The 16,051-nt window shown below is 47.2% G+C and overlaps 1 long non-coding RNA gene across 1 annotated transcript; it reads left to right on the forward strand.

The window, feature by feature from the left end:
• Positions 1-11,498, forward strand: LOC132021322 (uncharacterized). Its single transcript, XR_009405295.1, has 3 exons — positions 1-87; positions 1,888-2,072; positions 8,157-11,498. It is a non-coding gene; the product is annotated as an uncharacterized LOC132021322 (long non-coding RNA).
• The last annotated feature ends 4,553 nt before the right edge of the window (positions 11,499-16,051 follow it).

Below are 16,051 nucleotides of genomic sequence, written 5' to 3' on the forward strand. Positions count from 1 at the left end.
GAAGCCCCTGGGGCACCCTGAGGCTCTTCTGCACGGAGGAGGCCAGTTGTGAGAAGAGACTCTCCTTTCGTCCTGCCCTTCCGTCAGGTCAGTCTCCTGAATTCCTTGGACACAGACATGTAGGCAAAATGAAAATACAGTGTGCTTGCTTTCCACGACTCAGAGATCTAAGGCGCCGTTAGTCGTCTGAACTCTTGCAGAAGACAGTGGTAAGGTTATCTGTATCACATTTCATTTTATGATGTATCACCTTGTTTACACCCCTCTTTAGGTTGTTTATAGGATATAAAATACCTTTAAACGCTCTGGTCCTGTTTAGCTTTTTTTTTTTTTTTCTCCCATCAATAAAAAATTTTAAAGGCAGCTATTGTTCTAAGAAATGACTCTCGTACTTAGGGCACAAAGATGCTTTAATGGGGAAAGACAGTTTGTCTTGTAGCTTGGCCTCCCCTATCGTTGTGAACCAGGCTTTCATGATCTGCGGAGTCTTCTGACTCCATCGTCGAGCTATGTGGCATTTTGCAACTATTAAGAGCAAATGAGTTTCTTCTTTAAACAAGGGCCTCTGCTTAGCACATTTAGTACTATTTGACTTGGGTCTCAAGATAGTGCTATTCCCGGAATGGACTTCACATGCTGAATTTTTTTTTTTTAAATTACCCACAATCCTATCACAGATGCTGAAATGAACTTTTTTTTCCCTACAACCTCTCCAATGATTTGCCGAGATGAAGAGACTCATGTAAGGTACTTGTGGGTTAGGAATTTCCAGGTTAACTCTTTAATTTGCAAGCTGTTTTTATATATAGATATAGATATAGATATAGATATAGATATATCCCATTCATGCTACTTCTGAAACTATATTCTGAGCAAATACTTCAAAATACAAAAAGATCCAAATGCAGGCAGATGTTATTTAGAATAACAAAAAATGCGGATTAGAAAGCAATGGGGTAAAATATGTAAATTACAGTGGTCAATGAAAAAAGCAGGATGCACACCCACATATGAAACTATGGAAAAATGTGTGTGAAAAAAAGACTGAAAGGAATGCACACGATGAAAAATTTTGCAAGGAGGACAATCCAATTAGCATTTTTTTAAACTTTCAAACTTTTCTTGCATGTTGTGATGTTGCTTAATAAAAAAAAATTATTTTAATTAGGTAATTGTTTCAGTGGATTAAAGGCGTAGCTCAATCTTTTCACCTAAAGTAGGAGCAAAATCTCTCTTCCATTTTGTTATATAACCTTCGTTTAAATTGGACTTTTGGAAAGTCAGCCCTACTAACTCCCTGATCCATAAAGCGTGCTTGATGGCTTAATACTAGGGTTGAAATCACAAATGACTGTAGAAGCCAGAAGGGAGGAAAGGGAGTTGTGCTGCCTGGTGCCATCTGGAGAACTTGGGCCTGAGTGCATAGGTATTTCAGGGGACTATGAGGGTTTTTTCTTCTTTTTTTGTTTTTGTTTTTTGTTTGGTGTGTGTGTGATTCTCCTGATTTGCACATTTTCACCTCTCATTCAAATTAAAAAATAAAGATATTTGTGGGCCTTCTAATACATGTCTACAAGCTGGATTCAGCCAGCTGGCAGCCAGTTTGTAACCTTTAGCATAAAACCCTTTTCTGAGGTTACAGCCAGCTGCCTGATCTCTGAGCATTCAGGCACCTGGACCTTCCCCGTGTGCTCCTGCTCACTCTTCTCCAGTGAGCCGTACACCACTTCTGGCTGTTTGATGGGGGTGATGAAGGATAGTAGTCCTCAGAATTCTGAAGGCTTGTGAGCCCATCCCTGGCTGGAAGCCTTTCTCTTGCCAGACCGTGAAAGTCGGTGACATTTGTGATACTAATTTGTTTTTCTGTCTGTCGCTTACACTTAGCAGGCGAGGAGGAGTGGATTCCATGCCATTTGAATATGGCCAGTTTCATCCCAGAGCCCCGTCAGAGCTGTCAGATGGCTGCCAGCCAGACCCAGGCTGCTTCCAGCTTGTCGATCAGACTTGAGGAGTCACTGTGTATATTGTCGTGTCTTCCAAGACGCATTACCAGCTTCAAAGGGTTGACCCAGGTAGGCTCTGCTTCCAGAAGATGGCCCTTTTCCCTGCAGTGACTGCACTGGTTTGCCACACTGTTCTCTCCCTCTTCCCAGGTCCTTGGGTAATTTGACCCCGGACGTGTAGCAAGGGGCAGCTAACTCCTCAGGACTGACCATCATTCCCAGTCCCTCCTGTGCCATGGACCAGCTGGCCCCACAAGGTTCATGTGATGTCCTTGGGAGCTGCCCTGAAAGCCATGGCAAATTGTACCAGCAGGCCCCTCTAGGAGCTCGTGCACTGATCGACTAATTAACCACCCGTCAAGAAACAAAGGAGTCGAGGCTCCGCAAGTAGCCAGCTTTGGCTTACACACAGTGAACCACCCCCTCCTTCCCTATCCAGGACCTGTTGTGGTTACAAAAGCCTCCTATTAGTTCTTGGTTTATTTTGAGCATGGCAGATGCTGCCAGATGTTTACTTGTAACGTGAGGAGAATTACGCTGTTCTTGTGGTTGAGGGGAAAGAAGGGGGAGCTCAGGGCTACGGGCAAAGCTGGCAAACCCCTCCACGGCCCGGCCACCGGGAGCTCCTTCCCTCCCCCTCCAGATGGGAACCAACCCCCACCCCCATTTTTGCCAAGTCAGCAGATCCAGACTATTCCAAGCACGGAGGACCCCGCAGGTTCCAGAACCCAGGCAGCCACACACACAGCCTACCATGTGGGGCACACCTGTGTAACTCAGATCCTGCCTGGGCTCCATGGGCCCTCATGGCACCCTCACAATGGGATTCTTCATCACAGGGGCCCCTTCAAAACAGCTCCCTAATTGGCAACACCAAAAGGCAGAATTTACTCTTGAATGTTTTGGACTATCTGAAAATGACAATTTGGGCAGTTGAGATGATGGTAGGACCCCAAGACTAACCATGGGAGCCCACAAAGCCTGATCCATTTTGCAGCTATAACCCTGTTGCTGGATCCCATCACAGCCTATAGAGTGCAGTAAGACATAGCGGATCTTGTGTTCCTAAGAGGAGCAAAAGCTGGTGGCAGAAGCCAGTGCAAATGCAGATTCTCCCCCACTGGGGGCCAAAGTCTTCCAAAAACAGGACAGGCAATTATTTACAATCCATACCTTTTGAAGGAAAGTTCCTGATCCCGTGTCACCTTGCCACCTTCATCTAGACAAGGAGGATGGTCTATTCATTTGCCTACCCTGTGCTACCCTATGTCCAGTCCATTCTCCTCTCTTCTGTTTCTTGGGTCTTAAGGCTAAAAACGTCCTCTCCTATTTTTTTTCTTCCTGGTGCCCAAAAAACAGAACCAAAAAGGAAAAGTGCCTAATCTTCACTTCATAAATTATGCCCTGTGGGACCTTCACATGGATTCATTCGTATCATGCAGCCTTGGTTTCTTCATCTGTGGGATGGGGACATAATAATCCTTATTTTACAGGGTAGTTGCAAGGTATACATCCAGTGGGTAAATCACTGAGCTTGTCACTTTGTAAGTCCTCAAAAAACATGAGCTGTCGTCACCATTATTGTCTTATACTGTTGGGTTCCACACCTGACCCTCTCCAAGAAGTCCTGAGTAAGGATGCCCATCTCTCTAGAGGTCAAGGTGGCCGGGCCCGTCCAGGCTACCCGAGCAGTGTGTTCAGCCAGATGCAGCTCAGCACACGCAGCAAGATGAGGCCAGCTGGGAGGGCCAGGACCGGACAGGACCACCCATCGGGCTGTGGAAGGTGCTGGCAGGACAGTCTCAGCTGCAGCTGCTGGGCAGCCATCCAGAGTGACAGGCAGAATGCAGTGTGCAAGGGGGTGGAAACACACAGCAGGTGGCAGCCCAGCAACCGTGGGCAGCTGGGGAGGGGAGTGGCAGATCTTCCCGCATTTGGTAACAGGGTGTCCCGACCAGCAGATGGGCCACAGCAATGGGCAATTCCAGAGGAGTATTCTGAAATCTAAGCAGGCACGCAGCATCGTGAAGTTCCCTCCACAGATCCCAGCCCTACCAGAAGCTGGATCTAGTGGGGAAGAGGCCAGGGAGAATAAAGCAGGGCCCCAGACAGATTATTGAGACAAGGCTGCAGGCCCAGAAAAAGAAGGGAGAGGGGCATCGCCAGAGGTTGGTCTCCAGGCTTCAGAAGGAGAGAAGACCTGCATGGAGCAGGTCCTACCGTGGTCCAGCCGGACCCCTGACCCCTGAGCCCTGAGCCCAGGCCAGGCTCCTCAGTACAGCCTTCAGGGCTGGCCTGAGATTGGGCTCTCCCCACAAGGGGAATGCAGGCGGGAGAAGCTGAAGGTCATCATGGGGCAACTTCTCTCTCTCTCTCTCTTTCTCTGTCCAGCTCCTGCACTGGTTTTCCTGATTCTTGCCCCTTTGTTTGTTGGTTTTCTGTCCCAAATCCTACTTGCTAATGAGGAAGAACCAAAATAGATAGGGTCAGGCTTTTCTTTTTTTTAATAGAAAGCCCAGCTCCCCCGTCATCTGGCAAATGACTTGGCCCCAGGCTTCTGCCATGTACTCAGTGGAGGGAGCTGAGTCATCAACACCGTTGGAGGGAGCTGGACCCCAAACAAGGAAGGAAAGGTCCCCATAGCTCCTGCCTTGGTTTCGGCTCCCATGTGTCTCTTTCTTAGGCCCAGCTAACAACTGCTTCCTCAACTCTGTTCTAGACCCATGTCTTACCAGTGACCCTAAAGACTTTGTCTTAGAGACCAAGTGACCTTGCGAACCATGCTTAAGGTTTGTCTGTGCTGGACTCATATCCCTACAGATACGGAAACCTAATTCGTATTCATCCATGTAGGCTAGACGGCCTCACACTGTGCATCTACATGGGTGCCTGAGCTAACTTTTATACTATTTCTCAACCCACACACATACTCTTAGTCACTAGCTACCAAAGCGTAAAAGCACAAAGAGTGAAAGTGGGCACCAGATGAGAGGACCTCATAAGGGTGGAAAGCAGTCACTGGAGCACACCTCACCCCCACCCCAGTCTCTGTGCGCATCAGCCATACTATGCCTTTCCCTGCCATGGCTGGGCCTCTTCAAACTGAGCCAGGTGGTCCAAGGAGCACTAGGGACCTGGACTTGGTGGAAACCGGCCAACTGCCTTCTCAGTTTGCTCTCAGGATTAGAACATGGTTACTGGTGTGCATAACATTTGGACTCACCTGGAGCTAAGGTTTGTAGACTCCATCCGGAGCCAGGGTCACAGGACCCTTCCTTGCCTCCAGGGATTAGATGACCAGAGATAGATGTTGGAGGAAACATAATCGATACCTAGTGATGAAGAGCTAAGAAGCCACGCAGGGATGATAAGACAATCCAGACAGGAGCAAGGGAGGAAGCCACTTCCACTCTAGGGCCAGAGAAAGAAAGAAAAGTGAGAAAGCCTGTCCAGTGGGAACTGCAACCACAGAGAGAGGGGTCATCTGATAAGAGCTGGAGCCATGAAAAGATCTAGATTCTCCTGAAGACACCAAAGGAAGCAGAGAGAAAGAAATGCCCCACCTTTCCCCCTCCTTCCTTCTTCTCATCTTCTGCCAAGGACCACCCCAACCACCCCAACCCCCGCATTGAATGAACTTCCCTGGAAGCTAAAAGGCAAAGAGACTGGGAAATGTAGATCCTGTAGAGCAGCCCACCAAGGTCAAGGGCAAATAGGCAGTTGACCAGCTAAGAACGATGACTGACCAGGCCTTGGATGGGCCAGTCGCATGTGTCTCTGTTTTAGGGAAATCCTGGAACCGCCTTCCCAGGGAGCAGTGCCCTCCTTAGACCTCCCAGTCTTACAAAGATAGAAATAAATCATTAGCCTCTGATGCCCTGTTAGTGTGTACACACAGAAGGTTATCTTGTACACTCATCACAGCAGGAAGATCCCCCTGGAGGAAACTGGGCAGTGTTTGTAAAGAGGTGGCACCCTCCCTCAGGGGCTGTTTGTCTTTGTGCCTTAATTAGGGGCTGGGCTGGGTCCAGGCCTCTGAGCCATTTCCTACCCTGGGGAAAAAAAAAAGAAAAAAAAAAAGGAATGCCCTGTGCTTTGCTGAATGGTGAGGCATCTGCCTGAGGTCTAAGAGGGAGGTATTGTCCAGGGCACCAGAGAACGCACCATGCTCCCTAGAGGAGACCAGAGAGCTCCCTCTTCTCTTCCCTCCATCGCCTCCCCCAAAATCTAACCACCTTTGGCCCAGCTTCCATCTGGCATCTTCCAGTGACTCAAGATTTTAAGCTTGAGCTGGGCTTTAGGTTCATGTGCCTCTGCGTCTCCCCTTCTCCCTTATCCCCACCCTAGGAGCCGGTCCTCAGATGGAAAGCCCCTCCATGCAAAGCCTTTAACACAAGAGTCCTAGGAATAAGGGTAAGGGGCAAGGCCCAGCCCTGTGGGAAGAGTAAGAGGACATTTCTAAAATTCCTAGAAGAGAAGGAAGGCTTTACCCAACATGGGTTGAGAGTCTAAATATCACCCAAGACAATAAGCAAAATAAGAGGAACCTCCCTGGGATACCTGGGTCTCTCAGTTGGTTAAGCCAATGTCTTCGACTCAGGTCATGATCCCAGAGTCCTGGGATCGAGTCCCACATCTGGCTCCTTGCTCAGCAGGGAGCTTGCTTCTCTCTCTGTCTCTGCCTACCTCTCTGCCTGCTTGTGCTCTCTCTTTCTCTCTCTGACAAATACGTAAATAAATAAAATCTTAAAAAGAAAAAAGAAGAAGAACCTCCCCAATGCCATCTTGGCCCTCCTTCAGGAACCACAGCCTAATTTCTGCTCAGACATTGTCATTCACTAGCTTCAGTGTTTCCTGTAAGTCTCCTGTCCTCACCTAGTCTGCAAGTTCTCCACGGGCAGGAGCCCCATCTGCAGAGCACAGAGGCCCAGCACAAGCCTACCCCTCACCATGCTGCTCAAATACTTCACAATGTGACTTACACTGGACAAGCTACCTAATTTACAAGGCCTGTTGCAAAATGCAAAGAGGAGCTCCTTGTTAACAATGATTAAAAATTACAAGATGATGACAACAGAGCATTGGACCAAGCACAGGACTCTTCTAAGTGATCCTATGTAGTGGGAGTGGTAGCTTGCCTCCCAAGAGTCCACCATCAATTCCTTACCTCCCTGTTCCTGCATGTCACTCTCGCATTTAGAGGTGGAGTCTAATTCCCTTCTCTTGAACCTGGACTTGACCAATAGAACTCAGTAGAAATGACATTCTTAGACCTGCAAGACCACGTCATAATGCTGGGACCTCTTGAACACTTGCTTTTAGGACACTCCCTCCCTCTTCAGAGCCCAGTCAACATGCTGTGAGAAACTCGAGTCACACGGAGAAGCGATGTGTAAGTCCATGTTCCCTGGCTGAGTCCCAAGTGGACAGCCAGTCGCATGAGTGAACCACCTCAAACGCCCAGCCCCACTGAGCCTTCAGAGAACTGCAGTCCCAGAGACATCTGACTGAAACCAGATGAAAAACCCTCAGTGAGAACCACCCAACCAAGCCCCATCAATTCACAAGAATATGAGCAATTATCATAAATTGTTGCTTTTATAAAAGCTAAGTTTTGTGGTGGTTGGTCATGCAACAATAAATAACTGGGACACGCTCCAAGGAATGGCATTCACTTGGGATACGATGAGAACGGCCTAGGTTGTGTGCCACAACACACTCACCGAGCACACAGCAGGAGCTCAAGAAAGACTGACCGACCACCATTCCTGACCGCCGGTGTGTTGACACCAGACGTGGGAAGCCATGGCCCAGGACGTGCCCTTCCACTGACGGGTGTCCTTTGTCGTGACCTACTGGCCATCTGGTTTCAACCCAACATCCTGGCTGAGGAGGGCTTGGATACTGCTGTCTCCAGGGATTCATGACCACTTCCTCCCACCCCGTTCCTACCCTTCCTATCTCAGGAAATGAAAAGCAATTTTTCCCCAGGGCCTGTTTACCCATAGCAACAGAACAGGATTTCCAAAACCAATCTCACAGCCAGTTCCAATATCTGTCTTCACTGTAATAATAATACAGATGCCGCACCTGCCCCCAGATTCCATTTTCTGCTCTTACGTTGGTTTTTTTTTTTTTCATTTGTTTCTCTAGGCTCTTCAAACATCTGATTACACTTCATGCTTCAGATGAAAAGTTGTGAAGATGAAAGATTATCAGACTTTGTAATTTTCATCAGCCATCCTCTCTGCTCAGCAGTTTCTCACAACCCTCATTCTCTCTCTCCTCGCCCTCTGCCTCCCGTGAGTTCCTCTCGTGCCCAGTGAGTTCCTCTCCCAGTTGTGGGTCATACTGGCCTCTCCCCTGAAACCTATCATAGGCAGCAGCCCAAGGAGGATACCAAGTCAGCATGTGGCTCGAGACTGAATGAAAGTTGCTGTCTGGCTCGGGCTGGGATCCCTTCTGTGTCAGCTGGACACAACAGAGTCTGGGACCCCAGGCTAACATGACACTCCCTCTCTGTGAGGCCCCCGATCACATGGCCCCGCTTCTTAGGACACCAACTCCTCCAAAATTCATCCTTCCCTGAAATGGGCTGACAGTGCAGGCAAAACTAAATGACCAGAGACCCGAGGCACAGAGACAGGGACACGTAACCACAGTGGGGTCCTAAGTCAGAGTCTCCCACCAACTGCTCGAGAAAAACAAAAGGTTCTGTGAAACCCAGGCCATGCTTCGTCCACACAGCCTCATGCTTATTTTCATTTTGGGAATATAAATTGCCACCTTGGAGATCTCATTTGCAAGATGGGTCCCCAAATGATTTTCATTGACCACATTACTTGCAGGTAGCCTCTGAGCTACCATGTGGGTGGTGGACTCAGGACCAACTACTAAAACACAGCAGGAAACATTCTGGAGGTAATGACCAACGGGTTTCCTCCCAGAGCTCCCTGCTGCCCCCACACCCCACACTCAATCCCAACTAAACAGGCAAGTAGCTTCTGCCGCAAGGGAAGGATGTGATAGGGAGAAAAGGAAAAATACAAGCTTTGATGTCTGGGCAAGATTAAAATATTTAGGAGGAACATCTTGAGTGAGAGCAAAGCATCTCTCCACCCTTCCTCTACACTCCCCAAAAATAAACAGTGAAGATTCCTCTGAGACAGTGAGAAGAAGGAAAGATGATGAAAACGGAGAACGGAGAGACTTATGGGCCCCTGGAGTCTGCTTCAGATTCTCTCTCTGTCTCCCTCTGCCCCTCCCACTTGTTCTCTGTCTCTCTCAGATAAATAAAATCTTTAGGGGAAAAAAAAACCTGGACTCAGACCTGGCCTTCCTGCTAAGCCTTCTCTCAGAGCATGGCTCTCCCAAATAAAGAAGCTACTCTTCCTTCGGTGTTACAACTGCAACCTTCCCTTCTCTCTGTCAGCCCTGGATTACATAGCATTGTGATTCTTGACTAACAACAGGTCTGTATCTGCTGTTCGACGGAGCAGCTTGGGATGGGGGCCCAAGTTCTCCTTACGTTGGCATGCCTTGTAATCAGCACATAACAGGCACTAAATTAATGCTTTTGTAGTTAAACTGAATTGTCCACCCAATTCTCTTTCTAAAATTAAGAACAGAAATCCTCATTGAGGCACCTCCAGAACAAAGGAGATGGTCCTAAAGCAAGTAAGAAAAACACAATTGGATAAACCATCATCAGGTCTCACCTATTCCCATTCACGGCTTAATTTTTCCCACAGCAGCAGCTCTGAACCTTTTCACTTTGATCCTTCTCACCTCCGCCACCCTCCTTGGGCCTGTCTTACCCCTGAGTCCTTCATTCTGAGCTCGGGCCAGCATCTCTTCTCTTCTCTTACTGAGAAAAAGAAGAATGTCAGATACGAATGCCCTCAGATTTTCATCCTTCTGCCTCATCCGAAATGATTGGCAAAAGGTAGAGGGACAGAGGGAAACACACACGACCTGGGTGAGAATGGTAAAATCTTATCGGAGTGCAATTTGGTGATGTGAATCAAAATTTCACAGAAACTTTGACCGAAGATAGTCAACTTTTATAACTTTATTCTAAAGAAAGTATTGAACAAGTGCACCAAAAAGTCCACAAAGTTGTTCTGTATGGTGTTGTCTCTAAAACACATGCACCTGGGGGTGCCTGGGTGGCTCCATTGGTTAAGGGCCCAACTCGTGATTTTGGCTCAGGTCATGATCTCAGGGTTTTGAGATCGAGCCTGCTTAAGATTCCCTCTTTCCCTCTGCCCTTACCCCTCTGCCTCTCTCCCTCTTAAAAAAATAACAACAACAACAACAATAATAATAACAAATTTTTAAATGAAAACCAAAACGCACTCTCCTACCCTTGTTTTTGTACCATTTTGCTTTCTGGGCTTCAGCTACTCAGGCTTTTAGCTTCTCTTCCTCCTTTCCCTTTCTCTAAAATCTCGAAAGTCCCCACATCCCACTCTAAAGTCTCCTCCGTGTCTCTTAGCCTGTCCAATTGCTTCAGCCTGGCTCAGACACTCCCTAAACCACCTATAGAATATCAAACCAGCCACCTTGAAGACAGAGCATCCTTGTGAAGTGCACACAAAGTAAGGCTTGTGAAGGACCACTCCAGAGGTGAGAAAACAGTGGCTTACGGGTGCTTGCCAACACCTGGCTTCTGAGTTTCTCTGACTCTTCTTATGGCTGCACCACTCTGCCTGGTAAGGGCAAAACCTGTTTCTCCTAGTTCATCTGCAACAGACTGGAATTTTTCAAAAGGGATTTTAATTCTCTTTGTGGGTTGGTTGGTTTGTTTGCATGCTTTAAAGAAGAAGGGAGATAAAATTTGATATATGGAACATTAAAAAAAAAGAGAGAGAGTTTGCATGTTTCCTATCTTAAAATAATGTCCATCTGGCAAGAGATCTCTTCCCTGGTCAAGATCACCATACTCCCAAGCCCTTGCTCCCTGTCCTCAGTCCTGCGTGCAACCCCACAGCACAGCTCACCTCTCCTTCCCATTGGAGCCAAGGGGGTGACAAGCTGGACATTGAGTGAAATGGAAACCACATCTTCCCTTGTGGTTTTTGTTCCATGTAACACTGTATTTTATTGTAGATTTGTATCTTTGAAAACATGATCCCTGAACATGTTAGAAATGTTTTTCAACAATACCAGAACATGCGTAGTGAAAAGACCTGCTCCACTTCATCCCTGACCCAGACACCCAGCTCCCCTGCCCTGGGGCAGACACTGTCCACTGGTGAGCGTAAATACAGATTCATAAGTTATGGCGCACTCTACCCCTTGCATTTTTCACTGAACGTATCTCAGAAATTATTCCATAGCATACAAATAGATAGGCCTTATTATTCTTGCCAGTCTTATGGATGTACCATAATCCATACACCAAGTTCTCTACTGATGGATAGGTAGCTTGTTCCCAGTCTTTTGCTCTTATGAACATGGCACAATAAACATCTCTGTATGTTTCCCTTTGTACATCCCTTTGTACAAATGTCCCCTCAGAAAAATGTTAGAAATGAAATGTCTAGGTCAAAGCAATTGTGTATTTAAAATTTTTATAGATATTACCAAATTGCCTCCTAAATTATTGTTTCCAGTTCATACTTCTACCAACAACACGGGAGTGTTAGCTCCCTCCCAGTTTTCCCAATCATCCACCCAACCTTTTTTATCTGATATATAAAGAATGATGTTTTGTTATACTTCCATTTAGAGTTTCTTTTAGAATAGATGATATTGAGCAAGAAGTGTAGCATAAGTTTCAGAAGACAAACTCTGGTCCTTGACTGCTCGGGTTCAAATCCCAAATGAATCATTTATTAATTGAGTAACTTTGGCAATTTGCTGAACATGTGTTTTTGGTTCCTCATCAAAAAATGGGACTCAGGGGCGCCTGGATGGCTCAGTGGGTTAAAGCCTCTGCCTTCGGCTCAGGTCGTGATCTCAGAGTCCTGGGATCGAGCCCCACATCGGGCTCTCTGCTCGGCGGGGAGTCTGTTTATCCTTCTGCCTCCGCCTGCCATTCTGTCTGTCTGTGCTCTCTCTCTTTCTCTCTGACAAATAAATAAAATCTTTAAAAATAAATAAATTAATTAATTAAAATAATTAAATAAAAAAAATTTTAATGGGATTTATGATAATAATATATTCTTCATATAGTTATTGTGAAAGGCATAAGTAAATATAAAACTATATAAATGTTAATATAATTATATTTTCATATGTTTAATGACCATTGTATCTTTTCCTGTGAAATGTCTGTTAATATCCTTTGTGCATTTTTCCATTGTTTGGGTTTTTTTTTATTTCTAAAAGGTCTTTGTATATATTTAGGAGATTAACCCTCTGTTATATGTCTGGCAAATATTTTTCCTGGTTTTTCCTTGCCTTTGACTTTATTTATGGCATTTTTAAAATTTTCAAATTTTATGTAGTTAAATATATCAACCTTTGCTTTTATGACTTTTGAACTTTAAGCTGTGCTCCAGAAATCTCACAGTTCTTAAAGTAAGAATGAACGGCGCTAGAACGACTTCCTGTTTTTACTCCCTGCCTTCCCTCCCCTTGCTTTCTCCCTGCACTATGACTGAGCCAAGGTTATCTCCTAATACCTCCTCAGTGGCTTTTCCACATTCAGTCTCTCCCTCTTCCATCTATAGTCAAGAGTATGTCCAATCAAGGCACAGCCCTGCTCAACAGTGTTCAATCACTCCCCATTACCACATGAGTTAAGAACAAGCTTCTCATTAGAAGAATCTACCTAGATGATACCAACTTACGTTGCCAGCTGCCGCTTCCCCTAAATGTCTCCTGCCCTCCAGTCTGACTCCACTTTTCTACATTCCCCTAATAGTCTTCCCCTCCTCCCTGATTTTCATCACACTCTTTCATCTTTGTAAAGCCTCTGCCCATCTCTGCCTACCAAAATCCTCTTCATCTTTCAAAACTCCTCCCAAACACCCCCTCCCCATAAAGTCTTCACTGGTCCCCAACAATCAGATGTGAGTTTTTCTTCCCTTGCACAGTCAAAGGTACCTTCTTTGTTCTTTTCCTGAGATGTGCTTCTCAATCTGTCCTAAATAAACCAAGAACTCTAGGGGAAACATGAGCTGTAGTTCATTCATCCCTGCATTTGCCCATTTCTTTAACCTTTTGTTGAAATAAACCATAGACACAAGTAAACAGATTGATGGGGGGCAGGGTGGGACAGTGACAGGGGAGAGTGGGGGATAACCAAGGAGTTACCGTTCTCTGGCTAAACCACCAGAAATACTCAAGCAGCTGGGCTGGAGGCTGCTGGAGCTGACTTCCCCTGTTAGGTCTCCCCCACTGTGTCAGATGCTAGGTGTTGGTTAATCTTTCAGGTGCAAGTAAAAGGATACCTTTAAACAAAAAGGGGACTTACAGGGTGGAAGTCTCTCTCCTCTCTCTCTCCACTCTCAGCCCCACTGTGTATCGGCTCCATTACTGGAGAGGCTGTCCTCTATGGATGCAGGATGCTGGCGACAGCTCTTGTGGTCTATGATACTTGCACATCCTCTTCAAATTCAAGTCCGAAGAGAAGGGGTCTCTGCCTCCTTCCTAGCAGCTCCAGCAGAGGTCTCGTCGCCATTCTCTTTCTTTTAAAGGGTTAGATGTCCACATAGAGCCAATCACTATAACCACAGCAATGTATTGCCGTGATAGGTAGGGCTTGAACACATCTCTGCTCTGGGAGCCAAGGATTGAGTGGATTCTAGGAGCCCCCCGCCCGGCATGGGATGCATCCTGAAATCACTCCACAGGAGGAAATTGACATAATGTTACCAAAAGAAGGAAGAACAGATGATGCTATTGACCAAAACCACCCAGTAACCACCGTGCAGAATGCAGAGCGCTGCTGCCCTCTTGGGAGAGGGGGATGGGCCTGAAGCCTCAACCCTGAGCCCTTTCTCTCCTGCCTGCCACTCTCCCCTGCCCTGTAGGCAATGCGTCTAGCTTCCAAACACAACAAGGCCCTCCAAGGTTTGCGGCTTAGCCGCAGGACCAGTGTGAACACATCCTAACCAAACCCCAGACCAGGCGATGGCTGGCGTGGTCCAGCCGGCTCCAAGTTATTAGAACCAGGAGTCCCAGCTCCAGTCCCAAGAGTTGTACGATTGTTTATCTTTGTTGGGGAAAAACTGCAGCCAGAGCCATAAATCACTGCCCAGCTGGATGGCTTCGCTGAAATGTTTGTTTAAACAATGAAATCTCCTGACGGACTGAAAGTAGAGGATGGAGAACCCCGTCCTTCTCAGGCCTAGCCTTGCAAGCTGGAGCCTGAGGCCTGTAAGAGGGACTCAAAAATTGGTTCCCTACCCCCCACTCCTCACCCCTCCCACCCCCAATATCAGCACTAAAGAATGAAGGCACAGCCTAGCTAATCTGAAACAGCAGATAATGCAAAAGCCATGTCTATCAATCTTTGAAATGCAATCTCTAGAGTGGTTTGCATTGGACGTGCCTTCGTGCCTTCCTAATGCAAGTAGCGTTGCTTGGCTAATGTGCGCTAAGAGGCGCTTAAGGGGTGGTCTCTGGGACACAGCAGGGAGCACGGGAGATGTGGCTCTGCCCAGACCACTGGGAGGTGTGGGCAGATGCCTTCTGCTCTCTGGACCTTGGTCTTCTCGCTTGTTACATGACAGAGTTACACTTGGTCTTTACATTTTCTTCCAGCTCTCACTTGCTAAGTAAAGCAACCCTGTGTTTACATTCCCCAAAGAAACACTAGATAAACAGGAGGGGGCGGGGAAGGGGGAGTGGGGTGGGGGGGAAGAGGAAGGTGTCCAACTGGATGGCTCCCTGAAGCCACTTTCAGCTCTGGGGTGCTCCCTTCTTTGCTCTGTGGCCCTTCAGAGAAGGAGAGAAGGTGAAGCCTCAGACTAGGAGAAGCCTCAGACTAGGAGCGTCCTCAGCAGACCCATCATCAGGGCCTGGTGCCCTCTGGAGGTAAAACCGTCATTCATGGGTGTGGGTGACATAGACCAAGTCAGCCTGCAGGACTGGGCCAGTGCCCTAGCAGTACCTAGCTTGTGGAGGGAGGGTGCCCTTCCTGCCTGATGGGGCCTGATGGGGGCAGGGGAGCAGCTTCCTTCACAGCCCCCTCCTTTAGAAAGAAGGCAGCAGAGTCCTGAGCCTTTCCAGTCTGGGGCCTGAGACCCTGGTTCTGTGATAAGAGCCATGTCAGGGCTGTGATAGACTATGTGAGGTAGGGTATGGGACCATCTGGTCTGGGGCTTGCCAAATATTTTCAAGAACATATTATCTGTCCCATACTGTGGGAGGCTTTGAGATGCCAAGCTGAGTAAGACCAGGGTCTTTGAGGGTTTGTGAGGAAGGATACCAAAGGGACGAGTGGTGGGATTTACAAGGCTCATGGTGGAGATTGGAAAAGAATCGATAAGGGACGTGTTAAGGGTTGAGGGGTGTGGGTGTAAGCGGTAAATAGTGCCTCTTAATTGCTGTGGAGTCCATGATGGGATTTTATGATGGGATGTTGTTGGGGGGTCCGTAAACTATAAACTGAAAATATGAAGACGTACGCGCCGGTGGGGGTAACAGGGTATGTGAAGGGGTGAGTGAATAGGGTCCATGATGGGTCATTTACAGAACAGCCTTCTTTCCCAGCAGCCCTCATGAGATCAAATTTTTCCTCTTAATGTGGTCTCAGTAACACTTTTTATTTATCATTACAACACTTACTATCATTGAAAGGACTTCATTGTTTTTGCAATTATTTGCTTAATTCCTGTTCTCCCTTACTAGGCTCTGAGAGCCGCAGAAGGGGTAGCCTCATGGGCTCTTCACTTCTGTACCCCGCCTTCCCCCCCACCCCAACACATAGCAAGTCCGCAGTAAATGTGGTCGGACAAACAACTCAGTGATAGTCAGAGTGGCCAAGCCCTTCCCCAAATTCTTCAGGGCAGCTGGATGTCCTCAGAGTAAGTAACAATTTTGTGTCCCGAATCAGATGACTTTGGTTCTGTTTGAAGGGAGGTGTTGTCATC

The sequence above is a fragment of the Mustela nigripes genome, chromosome 7, assembly GCF_022355385.1.
Source record: "Mustela nigripes isolate SB6536 chromosome 7, MUSNIG.SB6536, whole genome shotgun sequence".
NCBI classification, from domain to species: domain Eukaryota; kingdom Metazoa; phylum Chordata; class Mammalia; order Carnivora; family Mustelidae; genus Mustela; species Mustela nigripes.